General features: G+C 53.2%; 1 long non-coding RNA gene across 10 annotated transcripts in view; it reads right to left on the bottom strand.

Annotated features, from left to right (window-relative positions):
* Positions 1 to 21,969, bottom strand: part of LOC144311400 (uncharacterized) — a 167,563-nt gene that overhangs the window by 52,996 nt on the left and 92,598 nt on the right. For 6 of the 10 annotated variants that reach the window (XR_013376936.1, XR_013376935.1, XR_013376939.1 and 3 more), the window contains 3 exons: positions 16,231 to 16,337; positions 3,913 to 4,521; positions 2,343 to 2,645 (listed from right to left, as the gene is read on the bottom strand). The exons of 1 other annotated variant lie outside the window; for it this stretch is intronic. This is a non-coding gene — a long non-coding RNA (uncharacterized LOC144311400). The remainder of the gene's footprint in view (positions 1 to 2,342; positions 2,646 to 3,912; positions 4,522 to 16,230; positions 16,338 to 21,969) is intronic. 3 more of the 10 variants (XR_013376937.1, XR_013376940.1, XR_013376942.1) reach the window with 3 other exon arrangements.

Genomic DNA, 21,969 nt, shown 5'->3' with positions numbered 1-21,969 from the left:
CTCCAGAGAGAGACCTGAGAAAACCTGGGTCCCCAGCAGCTTCTCAGACTTCTGGGCCAGAAACATTCCATTTTCTATTAAAAACAGTTGAGACACAAGGAGAAGAAAAATAGAATAACAAGGTGAGCTCAGAGGGGCAGCTTTAGTACTCAGAAAATTTCACAAAATTAGCGCTGGGCATGGGGGCAGCCAAAACCATTCCCAGAAGGGAAGACTAACAAGATCTGTGACGAGCCCCTTAGGATCCGTGAGATAAACACTTAGCACAGGAAAACAGGAGGTGTTGCCCTATTTTATTCATTGTGGTCTCCACAGCATGTGGGATGGGACCCGGCACATAGTAAGTGCTCAATAAATACACTGAATAAATAAATGAATGAACACTGGTGTCTCAACACAAGCTAAGGTTCTTCTGGTACTTAGGCCTGAGGACAAAACAGTATCATCTGTGGGCTGTCCTAAACGGGCCATGGAGTAATGTGGTGGGGAATTCATTCATTCATTCACTATTCATTCATTCATTCACCCCGCTAGCTCCTGCTCATGAGCACAACTCTAGCACAGATCAGTGAACGAGATATAGAAATCCCTCCCCTCAGGGAGCTTCCACTGCATGGCAGGAGACAAACGGTGAAGAGACATAGCTGAGTCACTGGTCTGGTACAAGGGGACACGGATCAGGGAGGAAAAAGATGGTTGAGGGATGGGCTAGAGTGACATTTCCGCAGAGACTTGAGGGAGGTGACACAGTGTGCCAGGAGGCCACCTGGGGAAAGTAAGAGCTCTGAGGCCCCAGGTGGAGCCCGCAGGCATGTGGGGTCAAGGTGGCCAGCACGCATGAGCCAGGCACGAGCTGGGAAGGCCGCAGAGCAGCTGCGGCCAGGTGGGGTCAGAGTGACTGTGCTGAGCAGAGACCGCAGAGGGACATGGGCAGGGCAGGAGGCCGTGCAGAGGCCACACACAGAGTGGGCACAGACAGGGTGGCAGCAGACGGTGGAAGTGCTCGGATTCCAGATGGATTTGGGGGTTTAGCAGGCAGGATGTCCTGATGGATCAGGGATGGGGTATGAGGAAAGGAAGGGAGTGGGGTGTCTCGCAGGGCCCTCAGGGAGCCTCCACACCAAACACGGGGGATTTGGGGGTTTGGTGCATGGCTTCTCATCCCCTCCACCCACGGCACAAGCTGTGTTCAGAGCAACCCCCCAGACTGGGCTCAGCACAGGAGACGCCCTCTACCATGAGGCCACATTGAGATAAAAGTCAGCGCGACAGCCTGCCCAAGGGCCACCTGAGTGTCAATGCTTCCATCCCGGCTACACGCTCTCCAGGGCAGAACTGCAACATATCCCTTTGTGACCACCCGGCACCCACCCCAGTACTGCCACACCCATACTCACTCACACACACACTCACACTTGCTTGATTTTGTGTCTCAAGGGTCCATAACCCTCCAAGCGGCCCTCCACGGACCTCAGGTTGAGAGCCCCAGGCTGGGATCCTGGTTTAGGGCCCCTCCAGATGGGAAGTTCAGCCCCCACAGTCCTGAGTGCCTCCTTGCCAGCCTGGAGAGCCCTGAGCCAATGAAGCAAGAAGGACTACAAGCTGGCTGCGAGGTGCACCAGTGCTCCTGATCACCGGCACCACTTTGTTCCTTCAAATAGTCTTTCGTTCAACTGCTGAGGCAGGGGAAAGGGGGGCGGGTGGCAGGTAGATGGAAAAAAATGAAAAATGACTAAGATGGCCTGGTCTAAAAGGGGAAGAAAAATGAGCACTTCCTATGTGACCAGATCTATGCCTGGCCCCACACAACCTTCATCTCCCATCCTGGCGACAAATTTGTTACCCAGAAAATACGCTAACAGGTCTGCTGTGCCAGCTGCAGAGCCACACACCCTCCCAGGGCTTATGTACTTCCGCCCTTCAGAATGCTGAGGCCAGATGCTCGCTCTGGGCTCGGCCCTCTGATTCCTCTACCCCTCCAGCTCACTGGCTCCGAGATGCTTCTGGGTCAGGCCTGACTCTGCCAACCACGCCACTGGCACAGGGGCAGGTAAGGGGCCTGAGATGCAGCAGGGGCAACCGTGCTGCTGCCCTGGGCTAGACCAGCATGCCCAGCCTTCAGGGTCCTAGAGCCCCCAGGAAACGGGAAGGAGGGAGTGGGGAGCTGGCAAGCGAAGCCAGGATAAAATATTGATGCCCATGTCCTGGTAAAGCGAAGAACGCTGCGTGTCCATGAATAAAAGATGGGTCGGAGGAGCAGGCTGGGCAGCAGATTAATTAATCTAAGTGAGTGCTCCGCTTTGTGTCATGGGAGAGTGGGGCGGTGGAGTAAACAGACTCACCTCCCGCCGCTGCCCCAGAGGGTCCGGCGAGCTCTTCTGTGCCAGGCAGGCAGCTGGGCAGGGCAGCAGCTCCAGGCCCAGGCTGGCAGGGAGAGGGGCAGCGGCAGCCGGCGCTCCAGGCCCAGGGCAGCCTCTGTGCCCACGTGGAGGGCAGCCTCCCCAGCAGGAGGGAACCACGGAGCCCAGATGCTCTGGGAAGAGAGCTGTGACAGGTGCAGGGGCCTGGAGGTCAGCGAGGGGACAGCAGGGCTCCTGGCTCCTTCCCTGGTGCTTCCACTATTGCCTCAGGGACACCGCCAGCACCTGGATAAGGGAGGGGGAAGGTAGGAAGAAGGTCGGTGGCAGCAAGTCCATGGTCTGGCATAGAAAGCCGGGTACAGGCTGGACTTGGCCGTTGGCAGGGATGGAGGACCACAGGTTCTGAGACAGGAGGAAGGGCTGGATGCCGGTGTAACTATTTCTGCCCTCCGAAATGCTAACCCCAGGGTACAAAGGCTTCCTGCCTTGGGTATGTGTTGGGGAAGGGGAGGGCCCACAGGATTCTTAGATGCAGCCGTGGAGGTCTCCCCAGGAGACAGTGCTCAGGACCCCTGCTTTCATCCATCCTCCACTCCACAGGGCGGCTTTCACCGGCTCTTAATGGTTTTGTTTTCTAAAGGTTACACAGGACTTTGTGGGATGGACATGCCCCTGGTCACACTCCCTGCAAGAGGGCAACAGCTCCAGCATCTGAGGTATCATAATGGATACCCTCCCCCAAGGGAGGAGCTCCCCATCCTCATGGTGACTCCTTCCCCGCCTCCCCCACCACCTCCACCAAGCCTCAGTGGGACCAGGCTGCCCTTTGCTCAGGACATCATCCTGCTGTGCTCTGTGTCTGTCCACAGCAGCCCCATCCTTAGAACCGTAGGTTAGGGCTACGTCCAACTCCAGGTGGCCTCAGCTGACACCAGTCACAGCCCTGGGCAGGCAGCAGGACACCTCCAGCCTGACCCATGGAAACTAGAAACTGGTCCCTGACCTGGCCATGGGGAGAAGACGTAAAGGTGGGAGGGCAGACATCATCACAGGCTGGTTCCCTCCAAAGCCAGGGTCACAGCCATGGCCTCCGTCTGCCTGCCACCCCCTCCCCGCCACCCCCAAGCCTTCAATGGCCTCACCAGACTACAACAGCCTCAGTTCCTCAGCATTTCTGGTCTGTCCTGCTCACTGGGCAATGCATTGTGAAGAGCCTGCTGACATCTCTTGTGCTCCATCTCATATTTGTTATTTAACTTTTTTACACATAGTCCTGTCTCTTCCACTAATACTTAGCTCCTTGAATGTTGGAGCAAATTATTTTTTTGGTCCCATGACCTATACAGCCCAAGGTATACGGGAGGCACACTGCACAGCTGTTAGAATAAGTGAATGAACAATGAATGGCCGAGCCACCTGCCCTCTCTCTCCTAGGCTGATTTCGGGGCTGGGTCAGTCCCCCACTACCTGCCTTCAAGGTGGGAACAGTGCTTACTGAGAGCACCAGTCTGCCTCAGCCCAGAACCAGACAGGTGTGTGACAAGCATCTAACCTGCAGACACGTCTCTCCCGTTGGACAGGTGACAAACAGGTTCAGCACTTGGCCAAGATCACCCAGCTGGCAAATGGCAGAGCCAGGATCGGGTCCTGATCTGAGTCCAGGGTCCTTGCTCACATCTCTACATGTCGTTGGTGAGAAGCAGCAGGAAGGCAGGGCTAGGAAGCCTTAGCTTGCCTCACCTCCCAAGGAGAAAAAGAAGGGCTCTCTGACTGCAGACAATGGTCAGGGCTGGACAGACCCTGGTGCACAAGGGTGCCTGGGAACAGTGGAACAGGTCCCATGGGTGAGAGCAGGGAGCAGGCAGGTGGTGGAAGCCCTCCCCTCTGCCAGGGCTCTGAAAGATTCCCCGGGGTCTCGCCAAATCCACCCGGTTGCCAGTGACCATAAAGCTGGCTGCCTGGCCCCTACACCTCACCGTCGCCTGGGCCTAGAGCTGGAAGGGGAAGGCAGATTGGGCAACTTCTTCAGCCCAGAAATAATGACAGGGCCTCTGGAATCCCTCCAGAAACAGGCACCAGACTGGCCTGGAAGCACATACTGTGTCATACACACTTTTCGGCAGTCGACCTCCGAAGCAGGGGCGTCTAGAACAGTGCATTTCTGGAAAAAAAAAAAAAAAAAAAAAAAGTGGCTGAGGAGCCTGCCATTTCTGTGGTCACAGTGCCACCTGTTAGCTGCACATGGCATAGCAGGGAGGGGCCGTCCTTCAGTGTCTGCAAGAACTTCCAGACCATCCAGTCATCCATTGGACAAAGGCTTATTCAGCACCTACTGTGTGACGGGCATTATTTCAGAGGCTGCGTATACAGCAGTGAACAAAACAGACGAAAAGCCCTGCCTTTACGGTGCTCACAGTCTAGAAGGGAAACAAATAATTCATAAGGCCAACACATACAGCATACAGTATGTGACCCGGGGAAGCTTGGGGGGGCTGGTAGAAATCAGGAAGCAGGTGGGGAGTGCCCCTGGGGGTTGTGACTGTAGGGAGAGTGGTCAGACATGATCTCAGAGACTAGTCTGGGAGGAGATGAGGAGAGAGCCCTGTGGGTTTCTGGGCAGGAACATTCTAGACAGAAGAAACAACACGTGCCTGTTGTGTCTGAAGAACAGAAAAGGACCAGGGAGGATTAAAGGAGGGGGCCAGGACAGTGGTAGGAGGCGGGACCAGAGCCTGTAGGACCTCAGAGGCCACTTGCAGGGACTTTGATCCTGCAAAATGGGGCTTCACTGCAGCGTTCTGAGCAGAAGACTGGCATAATGCAACTTGCATTTTAAAAAGATCTTCTGGAGGCTCCTGGAGGTGGGGCGACTCAATTGGTTAAGCCTCCAACTGCTGATTCTGGCTCAGGTCATGATCCCAGGGTCGTGAGATGGAGCCCCACATCAGGCCCTGTACTCAGCAGGGAGTCTGCTTGAGATTTTCTCTCTCTCCCTCTCCCCCTCCTCCTGTGCTCTAGCTCTCTCTCCTCCTCCTCCTCCTTCTCCTCCTCCTCCTCCTCCTCCCTCTCTCCCTCCCTCAAATAAATAAACAAAACTTTAAAAGGATCTCTCTGGGTGAGCAACCATGGGTGGAAACAAGGACACTGTGAAGAGGCCTCTATAAGCCCCAAGCGGGAGATGGTGGCAGCTTGGTCCCCAGGGGGAACATGAGGCAATGGGTGGGGAGGAGCGGCAAGAATTGCTGGGATGTGAGAAAAAGAGGAGGCAAGGTTGATCCAAGGGTCTGACCTAAACCACAGAGAGACCAGTGCTGTCCTTACTGAGACTTGGAATTGGTGGACTTGGTGGGAGGAACCGGGAGTTCAGTACTTGCCAGGTCAGAGCTGCCTATTAACAGGGGGTGGGATGAAGGGGTTTGGAGCTGGGTGGGGGCAGGGGGGCTGCCTAGAGCTGTAATCTGAAAGTCATCAGCATTTGGGTGACATTTAAAGCCATAAGACTGGATGAGATCCAGGTGGGTAGAAAGAAAAGGGAAGGGACCAGGGACAGAGCCAGGGAGCCCTCAGCTTCTCAGAATCATCGGGAAGTGCTCCAGGAAAGCACAAGAGAGTGAGGAGGGGGAAGAGGAGGGAGGAGGCCGAGGCAGCGAAGGGGGTCCTCCGGGAAGGCTGGTGTACCAGAACCCACATCAAGAAAGAGGATGGAGTGAGCCACCATGTCAAAAGCTGCTGATCATCAAGTCAGGGCTGAGGACAGTCTACTGGCTTCTGTAACGCAGAGAGCAACAGTGACCCTGAGAGGAATGGTTCTGGTGACAGGGTGGGGACAAAAGCCTCTAGGAGGAAGTACAAGCAGGAATGAAAGGAGAGAAACCGGGAACAAGCTGAGACAATCTTTTGGTGGTGTTTTGTTTTGTTTTGTTTTGTTTTGTTTTTTTATAAAAGGGAGGCAAGAGATGAAAATGTAGCTGGAGGGGCAACTGGGTGGCTTAGTGGGTGGTCGGTTATGTGTCTGCCTTCAGCTCAGGTCATGATCCTGGGGTCCTGGGATAGAGCCCCGCAACAGGCTCCCTGCCCAACAGGGAGCCTGCTTCTCCCTCTCCCCTCCCTCTGTCCTCTGCTCATGTGCACTGTCTCCCAAATAAATAATAAATAAAATATTTAAATTCTTTTAAAGGTAGTTGGAGAAGAGATGGGGTCAAGAGGTTTGGTTGGGTTTTTCAAGGATTTATGTTTCAGAGAAAGGGAGAAAGAGGGCACAAGCCAGGGGAGTAGCAGAGGGAGAGGGAGAAGCAGACTCCACACTGAGCAGGGAGCTCAATCTGGGCTCCATCCCAGGACCCTGAGATCATGACCTGAGCCAAAGGCAGATGCTAAACCAACTGAGCCACCCTGAGTTTTTTTTTTAAGGTGAGAAAAATAAGAATTTGCTTGACAGCGACGGGCGTAACTGGGGAGAAAGGGGAAAAGCTATGGGAAGAGAGATAGGGATGAGTCACGAGAGCACTGTCCTCGAGCAGGTGAAAAGGAATGAGATCCAGTTGTTCATGCCAATGAGATAGCACTTCGCATCTGCCTCCCCTCCCCTGCCCCACAATGGCTAGAATCAAAAACACAGTAACACGTGTGGGTGAGGACCTGGAGAAATCGAACCCCTTGTATGCTGCTGGGGGGCATATAAAATGGTGCAGTCGCGGATCCCTGGGTGGCTCAGCAGTTTAGCGCCTGCCTTTGGCCCAGGGCGCGATCCTGGAGTCCTGGGATCGAGTCCCACGTCGGGCTCCCTGCATGGAGCCTGCTTCTCCCTCCTCCTGTGTCTCTGCCTCTCTCTCTCTCTCTCTCTATGTCTATCATAAATTAATAAAATAAATAAATCTTTTTTTTTTTTAAGGCAAGCCTTTAAAAATAAAAAAAAAAATGGTGCAGCCACTTTGGAAAGCAGTTGGGTGGTTTCCTTAGGAAGTTAAACACGGAGTTAGCATACGCCTGGCAATTCCAACTCCCAGGTATACCCAAGAGAGAGAAAGACATATGGCCACACGAAAAGGTGTACACAGATGTTCATAGCAACACTGTTCACGCCAAAAAGTGGTAACCCAACCGTCCATCACCTAACAAGGGGACAGACAAAACACCGTCTTATCCACACCATGGAACAGCATTTGCTCAGAAAAAGGAAAGAAGTACCAGTACAGGGCTACGGCAGGGAGGCACCTCGGCAACGTGATGCTCAGTGAAAGAAGCCAAATACCAAAGGCTACATCTTGTATGACTGTTTATGTGAAATGTCCAGAGCAGGTGACTTCGCAGAGACCAGGCTTCCCCACGCAGACAGTAGATTGGTGTTTGCCACGGGCTGCGGAGACGGAGAGCGGGGAGTGGCTGCTATTGCACTTGGGATGTTCTGGAATTAGGTAGGGGTGATGGTTACAGGACTCTGTGACTACGCTACAAACCGCTGAATTGCACATTTTAAAAGGGTGGATTTTATGCTTTGTAATTATATCTCGGTAATAATTTTTTTCTTTAAAGATCTGGTTGTGTAGATGAGAAGGGCTGCCCTAGCCCAGGAAAGAGATAGGAGACGCTGGCACTGATGCAGGCGGGCAGGTGGGCAGGTGCAGGCAATCGTGAACATTCTCTCCTGGTGGCTTCTCTTCTCTCAGAGACCTGGGAAATGAGGTCATTAGCCAAGAGTGAAGAGGGAGGCTCCAGCAAGAGTGAAGGTACAGAACGATTGTAGAAGAGAGAGAAAGAGAGAGAGAGAGGAAATGAATGGACTGGGAACATTTAGTAAGAGAGTGGGGCAGCGCTGAGGCCTCCCGTGAGGGAGGCAGAGGGCAGTAAGTGTGCTAGGTTCCCCCAGCCTTGAGACAGCATGGGGACGTGGGTTACAGGCACCGAGCTCCCCACACGACAGGGCTCTGGTCCCTGAACAGGCAGGTACACACATGGGTGTTTGCAAGAGGAAACCCTAAAGATGCCCACCTGTTCACCCTGGTGATTTTAAATGCACATTCCCTTCCACTCTGCAATTCCTCTTAGGGAATTTAGCCTCAGAAAAACTTGCAGGCAGACACAAGATGTATGTACATGGATGTTTCAGGCAGCACTATTAGTAATAGCAAAAAATTGGAAACCACCAGAATGTCCATTACGGGAGAAATGGTGAAATAAATCCTGGTTAGCTACGCTGTGAAGTCTTAGCCGCAGTAAAGACAACGGAGGAGCCCATATGTGTGACATGGCAGGATTTCTAAGATGCTTCGTGAAGTGGGAAAAGTCAGGCTGCAGAATAATGTGTGACATTAGGTAACCGTCTTCCCTTTTTTGTTGTTGTAAACAAAAAGGGTATTTATGTGAGCATATTTACATTATTATCAAACATAAAAGGTCTAGAAAGGATGCGGGGTAGATTGTTAGTGGTGCTTAATCTTGAGGAGTAGGTTTTGGAAAAGGAGTTGAGGGCGGTTAAGGGGTTGAAAGTGTTTTAGAGAGGGACTTTCATTGCTTATTTTATATGTTTCTTAAAACTTCTAGCATGGAGCATAGATGCTTTTGTAACTTCAAAAGAATCACTGGGGCTCCCCATCCCATTCGCAGGCCCATTCTTCCCCAGCCCAGGCAGCTCTGTGTCCCCAGAGGCAGTGGCCAATCCTGGCCAGACTATGGCTGGGTCCTGACCAGTTTTCCCTTTGCCCAAGTCTGGGCAGAGGACAGAGAGCAAGCAACTGCCCCCCCCCCCCACCCTGCTCCAACCTCAGTCTCCTCCACAGCTGTTCCTCTCCAGCCACTTTCCAGGGAGGAAGGTATCTGATCAATGCACCAAACCAAAGGCACCAAAGCCCAGGGAAGCAGCTGCCACAATGATAATGGCAAGCACTTACGTGGCACTTACTGTATATCAGACACTATTCTCAACACTTCATATATGAACTCGTAACAACCCTACGGATTCCGTGCTATGCAATCACTTCATAGCAGATTTTAAAAACACAAACAAACACGGGGCACCTGGGTGGCTCAGTGGTTGAGCATCTGCCTTTGGCCCAGGTTGTGATCCCGGGTCCTGGGATCAAGTTCTACATCGGGCTCCTCGCAGGGAGCCTGCTTCTCCCTCTGCCTGTGTCTCTGCCTCTCTCTCTCTCTCTCTCTCTCATGAATAAATAAATAAAATATTAAACACACACACAGACACAAACAGGAAGGCTGCTCAAGAGGCTGTCTCCCACCCCAGGTGTCACAGCCCCGAGGTGGGACAACAGGCTGACCTGGGAGAGCTGCCGCCATCCTGGGAATCCACAGCCTAGGCCAGCCTCTTCTTCCTGCCTCACTCCCTCCACTCAGCCCTCCGAAGCTCCAGGTCCTGGGATGTTCTTTTTTTTTTTTTTTTTTTTAAAGATTTTATTTATTTCTTCATGAGAGACAGAGAGAGAGAGAGGCAGAGACATAGGCAGAGGGAGAAGCAGGCTCCCCAAGGGGAGCCCAATGCGGGACTGGATCCCAGGACCCCAGGACCACACCCTGAGCTGGAGGCAGATGCTCAACCACTGAGCCACCCAGGCCTTCCACTGGGACATTCTGATACAGCCACGTGCCCTCGTCCAGGGCAAGCCTAAGGCTTCCCCAACCCAGATCCCAGGACCCACCAGTGCCTGGCACGTGGCTGGTGACACCTGGTGCACAGGGAGTGCTCAACATGCATTTGCTGAATTAATTGCTCTGTTCTCCCACCCCCACCCCCACAGTGTCCCCCTGGGCCTTGGTCTCCTCATCTAGAAAATGAGCGGGTGGCATGTGACCACCACCTCAGGACCAACATCAAGGTGCTGCTAAGAGAAGCCAGCGCTTATTCCAACAGGGAGACTCTCAAACAGTGGGACTTGAGGGTGGGAAGGCAGGAGAGCTTACGTGATGCCTTCCCTCCTGGGCATGGAGGCCGACTGGGAATGCTCCACCTACCCACGAGCATAGACGGGTACTTCACCTGACATTCTCCACCCCACAAGGCTCAAATCTCCTCCAGGAGACAATTTCCTTGCACAGACACAGGCACTGTTCTATGGGCTCTGCAGCCCCTGGCTGGCTGGGTGTCAGGGAGACCACAGAAACTGCTCCTGACCCCTGGTCGAAAATCTTGGCACCCAGGTGGCCACCACAGGTGAAGGAGAGCACACAGCCATACGGGTGGCAAGTGGTGACTCCCTGGGCCACAGCTGGCCAGGTGAGCCTGCCTGTGATTCAGACATAGGAGGGGGGTAGGCGTGCAAAGCTGTGTCTCCCAAAGTCTCCATGGGCTGTGCCAGCCAGAGGAAGCACTCCTACAGTCCTTGTTTACCTAGTCTGGAAAGTTCCAGGACAGCCTGGGGGGAACACAGGAGGAGGGGAGCTTACCCTATGTGCTAGGCACTTCCACACATGGGTTCACAGATGCCCCACACGGCATTGGCACCCCACTCCTCACAGACAAGGATGCTGAGGCCCAGAGAAGCCGGGGACAGGACCATGTCCCCAGCTGGGACCTGAAGTCCCCTCCCCAGGGCCAAAACCCATGCCTCTCCACAGAGTTCTCTCAGCTATTGGTGAATGAGGGATTTGGAGCTGGGACTCAGAGGGCACTCTGGCCCTGTCCTGCCCCGCCGTGGGCTTCCAGCCTCAGTGCCGGAGCCAGCCTTCAATTTGGAGGCAGTAGCCTCAGGCGTGTCCAAGGGGCCCTGGGCTAGAGTCCACCACTGGGTTCACTGTCGGTTCCAGAGCTCCCACCCATCATGTGCCCCCCAACCCTGCATAGCCCCCCTCAGTTATAAATGGTCCACTCACTTCTCAACAGAGCTTCCTAGCAAAGCAAGAAGCTAACCCCAACCCTCAGAGTCACACGGCCAGACAACGGCAGGTTTCAGCCTTCACAGGAGGTCCAGCTCCCTGGACCTACCAGCTGGCTGGACCCATTTTGGGACCCATCAAAAAATAAGGGGGGTGGGCCCCTTGCCCTCATATGCACCAGAGGTCACCCTTCAAGTATTTCCTTTACCCTTCCCTGGGATATATTCTGGAGCTCCAAGTTTTGAGTGCTGGCCCCAACCCCCTCCCTACCTGGGGAAGTCCCTGGTCCTGGCACAAGTCCAGGCTCCCAGCAGACCCACAACCCACGCATGAACCTCAGGAAAGCTGTCCCTCTGGCCTGCTTCATGCCGCACAGCCACCTTAAGACACAGCCACACCCCCAGAAAGGGCTCAAACTCTAAGTGCCCCTGGTCCTCACCCTCCCCACTCCACCCCTCCTCCACAGTCCTGGGCTGCCCACAGGTAGTTCCACCCCCTCCCCAGGCTGCCAGCCCAGAGGAGCCAACAGACAGAGGATGAACTGACAGCCCTGCCCCCACCACCTCCCGGGGCCTGTTTCTGGGCCAGAGGCCAGACAGGAGATTTTCCTGGAACATCTAGGGCACAGAGATGCTGAGAAACCAGGGGGTGGGGGGAAGAGCCTAAAAGGAACAGCCAGAACAAGTCGGGGTTGGGAGAAGCTGCTACCTGGCATGTGGGCCGGCCACATCCCCCTCCTCCCCAGTGTTCCTGGCAAGTGTCTATGCACAGTAAAACTCCTACCACCCTCCCCAGAAAGCCACCAAATTCCAAGGCCTGACTCAGTTCTGCCCCCTGGGAGCTCTGTGCCTGCTGCAGGCTGGCAAGGGCTCCTCCAATTCCTGCTGCATCCCTGGGGCCTCAGACTGCTGGCTGGCTCTTCACTCAGATGCGAGTGCCGATCCTCACCCTGTCCTGTCTCCTGGAGGCCAGTCCCAAGCTCGTCAGACGAAATGACAAGTATCCAGCGAGCACTTAAAGGCACTGGGGGTAGGGGGTAGTATTTGAGTGTGAGTGTGTGTATGTGTCTATAAGCATATGCACATGTGAGCATTTGTCATTATGTCTGTAAGAATGAGAGTGGGTCTGCACATTTGTATAGATGTGTGCGTGTGCATGTGTCTGTGTCTGTGTCTGTGGTGGGCCTGACCTCCCTCTCTCCCGCCCAGGGGTTCTCAGGTCCCTTTCACCTGAGAGCAGCCCAAATTAGACAGGACTGTTGCCGGAGCCTTCTAGGGTACTGAGTGGAGAGGAGCTCACTGGGACAGAACAGAGGCCCTCAATGAGCTCCTGCCCCTCCCCCTGCCCCTGCTCTTGCTGGGTCAGATCCCTGCTCTGACCTCAACTATCATGACTGTCCAAGCCAAACTGCTGGTGAGATCTGCCTCAACTCCTCCCTGCCCTGGGCTGGGCTGGACTCTCACCTTGCAGCTGCCCCTGCCCTCTCCCAGGGCTCTCTCCTGGGGCTCAGTTCTGCAAAAGGGTAGCCCCTGAGGACTGGAACCCCTTCCACAGTTCATTCACTGTCAACCAACTTGGCTATTTCCACCTACAGCTCAGCTCGGAGCTCTCCCCAAAACATGAGACCTCCTAGTCTGGCCTGCGGGCCAACACCCTACATGCAGGAACCTCCAAGTCCCTGAAAAACCACTCACAAGTTCAGGTTTTCAGGCTGAGAGGCACCAATGGCCCTCTGTTTGTTTGCAGAACCTGGAGCAGAGCAACATCTCTACAGACCAACAGCCAGCTCCCCTGGCCAGCTCAGAGGCAGCTCTGCACCCCTCTGTCCCCTGCTCAGGTCCCCGGGACCCCAATGGGCCAAGCCACCATCCATCCATCCATCCATCCATCCATCCAAAAATGTATATTACCTGACAGTGCCAGGCCTTGGGGATCCTGAGGGGGACCCATTATGGTCCTTTTCCCTCTCAGGGTAGGAAAAAATCTCAGAAAAGGAGCAGCTTCCAAAGACTATTCCAAGACAGTGCTGACGAATAGAACTTTGTCACAACCTAATGTTCTCTATCTGCACTGCCTGACATGTCTATAGCCTCCCAGCCACAGTGGACACTGAGCATTTAAAACGTGGCAAGTGTGGCTAAGGACTGAATTTTTAATTTTACTTAAATGTACTTATTAAAATGTAAATAGTCACATAGAACTAACCACTGGCTGCTGTATTGGACAGCACTATCCTAGGAGCTGTGGGAGCACAGAGAGAGAAGGAGAGGCTTCAGGGAGGAGATATTTGGTGGGACCAGGTGGAACTCCAGAATGTTCTTTCAACAAGTACTTACAGAGAGCCGAGAAGGGCCAAACACTGATGATATAGCAAGAGCTACCCAAGTCAGGGAGGAACTGCCACCGGGTAGTATTAACCAAGTAGAGCGTGCTGCCTCCCAGCCCAGACGAAGGCCCCATCGCAGACAGTGCAAATCAGGGAAGACTTCCTAGAAAAAGTAGTTTCTAAGATGAGGCCTAGGGGAAGACTTCCAAGAAGGGAAAACCAGCTTGTGCAAAGGCCCTGAGGCAGCAGAAAGCCTGGGGAGTATTAAGGAGAATATGAAAGCCTTCACGCAGACAGCAGCCAGAACAGCCCCCACAGCACAGCCCCGCGCTGGTGGCCAGCCAACTCACTCATTCTTCTTCTCAGATGTCCACTGGAATGTACTCAGCCCCAGGCGGCCTCATGAGCATATTTTGGAAAATCCTGTCACAGTCTCCAGCCTGGCCAAAGGCTTCTCTGACCTCCTGCATCCTCTCTGAGGTCACTACTGGGTGGGGCCTGAGCCATTATCCCTCCAGGAGTTCCTGACTCATCATGGAAAAAACTGAAAAGCCCAGTCTTCTCAAGAATCAGTCCAACGCTAGAGGGGGAGGGCAGCTGTGACCCCAGCTCCAGGACACAGGGACAGTGGAGGGCGGCAAGGAGCGAGTCAGAGACAGAAGAGAAGGCGAAACAGAGACCCGGGCAGAAAGTGAGGTGGACACTGAGGGTAAGTCTGCAGAGACAGGAGGCGGTGATCACAGACACAAGGACAGACAGCCCAAGCCAGCAGGACAGAGATACACCCACCGGTGAAGCTAGCGTAGGCCAAAAACAAAGGGCCACTCTTAGGTACACACAGCTGGAGGCCGGCTGCCAGGCTGCCAAAGTCAGCCAAGGACTAGGGGCCGACCTGGGCAGAGGTGGGGTGGGGTGCCCCGGCCGCGCTGAGCTCGGGTCACACCCACCGGCTGCACCCGCAGGGCCGGCCGCGAGGGGGCGGCGTTGCCCCAGCCACCACCCACGAGCCCGGAGTCCAGCTCCCCAAAGATGGTCAAAGTCAGACTCCCTCCATCAGAGGCAGCGGACCTGGCACCAGCCTCACTGAGAGGTGTGAGGGACTTGGGGGGGCCCCGGCTGTACCCATTTTACAGACAAGAAAGCTCAAAGAAGGGGCAAGCCGGGTGACTCAGTGGTTTAGGGCCGCCTTCAGCCCAGGGCCGAGATGGAGTCCCACGTCGGGCTCCCTGCATGGAGCCTGCTTCTCCCTCTGCCTGTGTCTCTGCCTCTCTCTCTCTCTCTCTCTCTCTCTCTCTCTCTAGGTCTCTCATGAATAAATAAATAAAATTAAAAAAAAAAAGAAAGCTCAAAGAAGCGCCTCCTCTGATGATTATTCCGTAGGTGTGGGTATTTCTCAGAGCTCTGTTTCAGGCTTCTCCTCCTCTTTCTGTATATATATTTCTTGAGTAGCTACATCCACTCCCACGACCTGGGCCTAATTCTCAAGTTAAGCCTTCTGCTTAGATCTTCCTCATGGGTTCCAGACCAGTCTATCCACCTGCTTCTCCAGGCCCCTTGTATGTCTTCAGGAACCTAACGCTGTATGTGCCCAACCATGACCCCTGATCTCCATGTAGTGAGTGACGTTGGTGCACCCGTAGCACCCCTCAGCCAGCCTCCACCATTCCCAGCCCAGCCAAGCTCTGCAGCCTGACGACTGTGCCCCCACACCCACATGCGAGCACCGCTTTCCAGCCCCGGTCCATCTCCTGGCCAGGCCCCACGTCCTCCTTCCCCTCCTCCCATTCCGCACTCCCAGCTCCTCTCTGTTGTCACTCCTGTCCAACCACAGCCAGACTGGTCTTTTCAAAACATAAATGGGAGTCGCATCACTCCCCCACCTAAACCCTTCCAGTGGCTTTGTATCGCTCTCGGGACAAAGTTTGAGGCCTTTGCTCTGGTCTGAGCAGCCGTGATAACCAGCCTCCTGCTGCAGGGACATTCAGGGTCAGGCCAGCCCAGTGCCATTCGCTCATCACTTCCTCCAGCCCAGCAGGCTCAGCACCGGACCCCTCCCTGCCCAGAGTGATTACACTCTCCCTCCTTCTGCCCTCCAGCCTTCCTGAAGCTTCCACTGGGGCAGTGTTCTCAGAGCCCTGGCAACCTCTCCTTAGCCTCTGGGAGGATTGCAGGTGGAACCATGCCTTTGGCCAAGGGTGAGCTCAGAGAGGTTCAGGACCAGGTCTGTCTGGATCACTGCTGGGTCTCAGGCCCCAGAACTGAGCCTGCACTCAGGTGGGTGCCAAATGAGTATTTGCTGATCCACTTTGGCACCTTCCATGCCTCCTGCGGGAACCCGTCTCTTGGCCACTTCTTCCTACTGAGCTGAACTCCTCTCAGGCTCTTGTAACAACTTCCATCAGGGCAACTCAAAGGTCCTGCGGGAGGGTCAAGCAGCCTCCCCTCTTCCTATGTCCAGCCTTTCGTCTTTCCACACTCCTCTGAATTCACCTCAATGCCCTCACCTGCCCCTCTCAGGTCAAGAGACTTCTCAGGGACCTCTCGGCAGGTGGCCAGGTGCCACCTTTCTTCCTCCAAGACCCCCAGTTCCAAAACCCCCAGTGTCTGCCTAAACCACAATAGTACTGAAGCCTACACATACTATGTTTTCTCCTATACACGTACACTAGGATAAAGTTTATTTATTCCATACAGTAAGAGATTAATAATAATAAACTCAACTATAATATGCGGGAGTAAAAAGTATGCAAATGTGGTCTTTTTCTCTTCAACAGTCTTATTGAGCGTACACACCATCCTGCTGGCCATGATGCGAGATGAGAACACACCTACAAGACGAGATAGAGTGAAGTCAATGAGGTGGGCACCGGAGGTAGCCTTATACTAGTATCTTGTGACAATACGCAAGAGTTATCACCTGCTACCCCCACAGCTGACGTCAGATAACTGAGTCCCAGGATGAAGGGTGACTACTGAACACTGTTCCTGCCCTGCCCCCAGGAGGGTGTCACTGTCCCCTCCTCCTCCAGATCCACGTGCCCCAGCACCTCAGCCCTGGCATCCTGAAGAGTCTTGGGCTGGGCGTCCTGTCTTTGATTTGTTTTATAGCCTTGCACATCCCCTCTCTCTGGGCTCATCTCTCCTTTAGCAAAAAGAAGTGGGTCAAGCATGGGATGACTTCTGAGGTCTCTCTCAGCCCTCAGATCTTGTATGTTTGTTCCGGCTGCTATAGTAGGTACCATAGGCTGGGCAGCTGCAACAGAAATTTCTCTGCTCATAGTTCTGGACGCTGGAAGGCCAAGATCAAGGCATCAGCAGGGCTGGTTTCTTCTGACACCTCTCTCTTTGCTTGCAGATGGCTATCCACCCTGTCTCTCTCCACACGGTCTTCCCTCTGTGCCTATCTTGTTCTCATCACTCTTCTTGTAACAACACCAGCCATATTGGATTAGGACCCACTCATTTGACCTCCTTTGACCTTGATGGCAACTTTAAAGGCCCCCTCTCAGGCAGCCCAGGTGGCTAAGCAGTTCAGCCCCGCCTTCAGCCCAGATCCTGATCCTGGAGACCCTGGATCCAGTCCCATGTCGGGCTCCCTGCATGGAGCCTGCTTCTCCCTCTGCCTGTGTCTCTGCCTCTCTCTCTCTCTCTGTGTCTCCAATGAATAAATAAAATCTTTAAAAAAAAAAAAAACTGGACTTCTTTTAAGGTAGCCCCGGTGGCTCAGTGGTTTGGCGCTGCCTGCAGCCTGGGGTGTGATCCTGGAGACCTGGGATCGAGTCCCACATCGGGCTCCCTGCATGGAGCCTGCTTCTCCCTCTGCCTGTGTCTCTGCCTCTTTCTCTCTCTCTCTCTCTGAATAAATAAATAAATAAATCTTTTTTTTTTTTAAAGGCCCCCTCTCCAAGTACAATCACATTCTGAGGACAGGGGTGAGAATCTCAACATATGAATTTTAGGGGGACACAATTCAGCCCATTAACACATCCCAAAGAGGTGATTACCCTTTGCTGAGTCTCAGGACAATGGTGAGGACTACTAAGGTAAAATGTGTAAAGCGGGTCACATGCCTGATGTTCAATGAACACTAGATGTGGTAATCTGCTGGTGGTAGGGATGATGATGACACCAACGAAGACAGTGATGACGTTGGGAGAGGTCTCTGGATTGGCCTAGGCAGAAGAATCATGCCTTCACCAGTGTCCCTGTGGGGAAGGCCTCACTTGAAGGTTTATGCATACATCTCACCCTTGCTCCTGGTCTCCTATGTGTACCATCTCACCTGCCAGGTGAGGAGCTGAGGGCAGCCCCAAGCTCTGGCTTCTCGCTTCCTCCATGTGTGCCCAGTATGCCCCTTACAGGGGTAATCACTGACCACTCCCAGGCACAGTGGTGGTGGCTGTCAGGCAGGACAGGTGACATGTTCCAGGAAGAGAGATGAGTTCAGGGGACTGCAAGAAACCAAAAGGTCTAGGTACAGAGCACCCAGGAAAGGCAGGGCCTTGGAGGTCCTATAAAGGGTTTACATTGTTGCCTGACACCAATAGGGCCCCACTGATGGGTTTTCAGCAGGGAGAGGTGTGATCAGAGGAGTAGATGAAGTCGGGATGGGGTGGGGCAGGACTAGAGGAAAGAGCACCTGCTCCTGGAGCTCCCCCGGGGTGGGGTGGGGGGATGTGGAGAGGTGGGCACAGCAGAGAGAAGACTGGCACCTGGATCTCTGAGACCCTGAGGAGGCAAAGGTCAGGGCTCAGTGATGGATGGGAAGTGGGGAGGGGGGAAGGGAGGTACCAAGGGGACTCCAGGGCAGATAGGCACTAAGATGAGGGAAAGTGGGCAGGGGAACACATAGGGGGAAATAAAATCAAGAACTGAGTTTTGGACACAGTGCTTCTGAGATCCCTGTGAGATGTCCAAGGGGAAGGCAGGTGGCTGCATGGGCTACCTGGAACGCTGAAGTCTAGGGGGAGGTAGAGCAGAGGTAGGTGGAGGGATCTCCCTGGAGGGAGCTAAGCAAGTGACTCTCCACTCAACTGAGCCTGAGGTGTGGAGGGGAAAGAGGCAAAGGTTGGAAACAGTCCCTGAAGAGCAACAGGACTTCTAACCCTGACTTCACGCCCAGATGAGGGCCATAAAGTGCAAGTGAAGGAGGGTGGCCCAGTCACCCAAAGGCATGTGCTCAGGGACCAGGGCTAGATGGAGGGCAGCTGGGTCTTCAGAGTTGGGGTGGGGGCACCCCCACCCTTCTGTTGAGTCTGCCATCTTTACAGGTAAGGGATCAAAGGGCTAAGCCCCACACAGGGTATCCAAGCCCGTGACTCCAGGAACCCAAAGGAAAGGTGTCCACAGGGGGATTCAGGATCGTGGAAGAGGGGATGTCCACACTGCATTCTCCTGAGTACTGCTGAGGACCACTCACTTCAGTCTCTTCCCTCCTCTCACTCCCCCTAAGGACTGTGGTCCTCTTTCAGAGTGTCGGGGTTCCTGAGAAGTCAGAAAGAGCCCAGTGAGGGAGGGAGGGATGGGGGTTTCAGAGCAGAAGCGTGAGATGGGGAGAGAAAGCGTGCCTGGTGAACACTGGGCTGTTCGAGAGGATTCCTGCCCCCAGGCAATCTAGGGCTGGGGTTTGGCTCAGGAGGAGCAGCAAAAGGGCAAAGTGGAAAGGCAGTTTAGAGTTTAGCAAGAGAATGGTAGAGATGATGCAATCGAAGCAGACTAGAAAGGAAAATGAACGCAGGAGAGGACTGGAAACAGAAGTCCTAGTGATAATCTTTTAAAAAAAAACTCTTGCTCTGAAGTAGTTGACTGGATAGGACGACAGGAAGGAAGATCACATGCAAGGGGCGGGGAAGGGCGGGGGCTGGCCAGGAATGGGAGCCGTTCCCACTGGAGATCCTGGATGCTCTGGATTTTCCCAGGCAGTTGGCAGAAACAGAAGAGAAAAGAAGGGGCAGGGCTGGAGCACAGCTGGCTGAAGGGAGGACTCTGGGGACCGGGAGACTCGGGGCCTCTGGTTTGATGACAACCCCTCGGAAGTAGGATGGACTGTTCAGGAACTAGCTGCAGGCACAGGGAGAGGCAGAGTGGGCTTGCAAGTTTTCCCAAATGGACATCTGACCCAGCCCATATCAGACAGTCAGGAGGGAGAGCGTCCAGCCAGGGTTCCGGGTTCCTCGTGGGGCAAACTCCCAGGTGGGCTTCCAGGGAGAAGGTGTCCAGGACACTCCACATGGAATCGCGTGGATGCAGTATGCACGTTTTCTGCAGGAAGAGCTCTCCCAAGCAATTCGAAGACATGTGCGGCCCCCCAAAGTTTGGGAGACGCTGGCTGAATGATCTTTGGATGCCATATCCAAACTCAGGCAAAGGGCAGCATCCCAGGGCCCATTTTCCTGGAACATCTGCCAGGCGCAAGGGAAGGTGCTGGCAGGAAGGGGTGCAGCAATGTTTCCCAGCTTGTCTCCTCTTGCTTGTCACTGAGCACCTCCCCTGAAGGTTCCCCAGCCTAGAAATAGTTGGGAGCCATAACACGCACCTGACCATGGGCTGGATGCTGGGCAAACACAGGTAAGAAGAGCCCTCATCTTTGAGATGCTTGTGGTCCTAAGGGGTGTTTGCATCTTCCCACCTGGCAGCACCCAGGTGGGGCACAGAGGAGACAGTTCAGGCTTTTGCACTCTCCCTCAACAGGAACACCCTTCCTCTCCCCACAACTCCCCCTTACAATCCAGCCAGGACTTTTCACCTACTTAACTCCCCTGCTCCCAGAGCAGGAGGGCTCCAGATTCAGATGTCACTCCCTCCGGGTAATCTTCAAATCCTGGCCCTAAGAGACCCTGAATAACCTACTTGACATTTTTACATCTCTTTCCCATCTGTGAAGTGGAGAGATGCTGGTTTTTTTTTTCCAGCTTTATAAGTTTCTTTAGGGGATCCCTGGGTGGCTCAGCGGTTTAGCACCTGCCTTTGGTCCAGGGCGTGATCCTAGAGTCCTGGGATCGAGTCCCAAGTCGGGCTCCCTGCATGGAGCCTGCTTCTCCCTCTGCCTGTGTCTCTGCCTCTCTCTCTTTTTATGTCTCTCATGAATAAATAAATAAAATCTTCAAAAATAAATAAATAAATAAATAAATAAATAAATAATATTTTTTAAAATAAGTTTCTTTAAATTTATTTATTTGAGAGTGAGTGAGCAAGCACAGGCAGGGTCAGAGGCAGAGGGAGAGAGAGAAGTAGACTCTCTCTGAGCAAGGAGACCAATGCAGGGGCTCAACCCTGCAGATACTTAACCGACTGAGTCACCCAGGCACCCCTTTTTTCCCAGCTTTATAGAGATATATCTGACAAACAACATTCCATAATTTTAGGGTATTTAATGTATTGATTTGATACATTTATACATAGCAAAATGATGACCACCACAGCATAAGCCAACACACCTCCTTCCTGTCACGTAAGTACCATTTCTTTTTTGTTGTGAGAACATTTAAGATCTACTCTCTTGGCAACATTCAAGCATATAACATAGTATTATTAACTCTAATCACTCTATTGTAAATTCGAGCCTCAAAGCTTGTCAATTTTTATTATTGATATAATTTGACATATATTAGTTTCACGTGTATGAAATAATGATTCAATACTTGCATATATTGCAAAATGACCACCACAATAAGTCTAGCTAACATCCATCATCATACATAGTTAACAAAAATAATCTTTTTCTTACAATGAGAACTTTTTAAGATCTACTCTCTCAGCAACTTTCAAATATACAATATGACATTCTTAACTATGGTCACCGTGCTATACTTTACAGCCCCAGGAAAAAATGGAGGGTTTGGTTGCAGCGCCAGGGGCAGGGGAGAAAGAGAATCCCAAACAGACTCCATACTCAGCACAGAGCTCAATGCAAGGCTGTCTCATGACCCCAAGATCATGACCTGAGCTGAAATCAAGAGTTGGATGCTTAACCGACTGAGCCACCCAGGTGCCCCAGAATGGAGGGTTTTTTTAATGGTACTTAGTTCATAAGGTCATTTTGAAAATCAAAGAAGAAATTCCACATAAAGCAGCTCAGTGCAGTGACTGGCAAACAGGCCAGATTCAAATACACACTTCGGTAGTTTTTGTGGCTTGCTCCTCTGCCTGGCTGGGTGGGAAGTAGGATATTGAGGTGTTACCCTTCCAGAAATGAGAGACGGAACCAGGCATAGAGAGGCCTGGGAGAACTGAACAGACCAGTGGAGGAAAGGAGAGGAGGTGAGTTTAGGCCTGGGACTCTCAACCTCCCATGAAAGAGACTACAGGGTCTGGTGGCCCTGAATTCTAATCACAGTTCTGTCCCCAACTGGCTGTGTGACCTTAGGCAGGTTACTTGACCTCTCTCCATCCTAGCTTTCCCTTCTATGGAGTGGAGATAGTGATATTAAACTAGGGACAACTATCATTGCCTGACCTGCT

This window comes from Canis aureus, chromosome 3 (assembly GCF_053574225.1).
Source record: "Canis aureus isolate CA01 chromosome 3, VMU_Caureus_v.1.0, whole genome shotgun sequence".
In the NCBI taxonomy this organism is placed as follows: Eukaryota; Metazoa; Chordata; class Mammalia; order Carnivora; family Canidae; genus Canis; species Canis aureus.
Note: the sequence above shows the minus strand (reverse complement) of the source record. Positions and strands in the feature narration are given on the sequence as shown.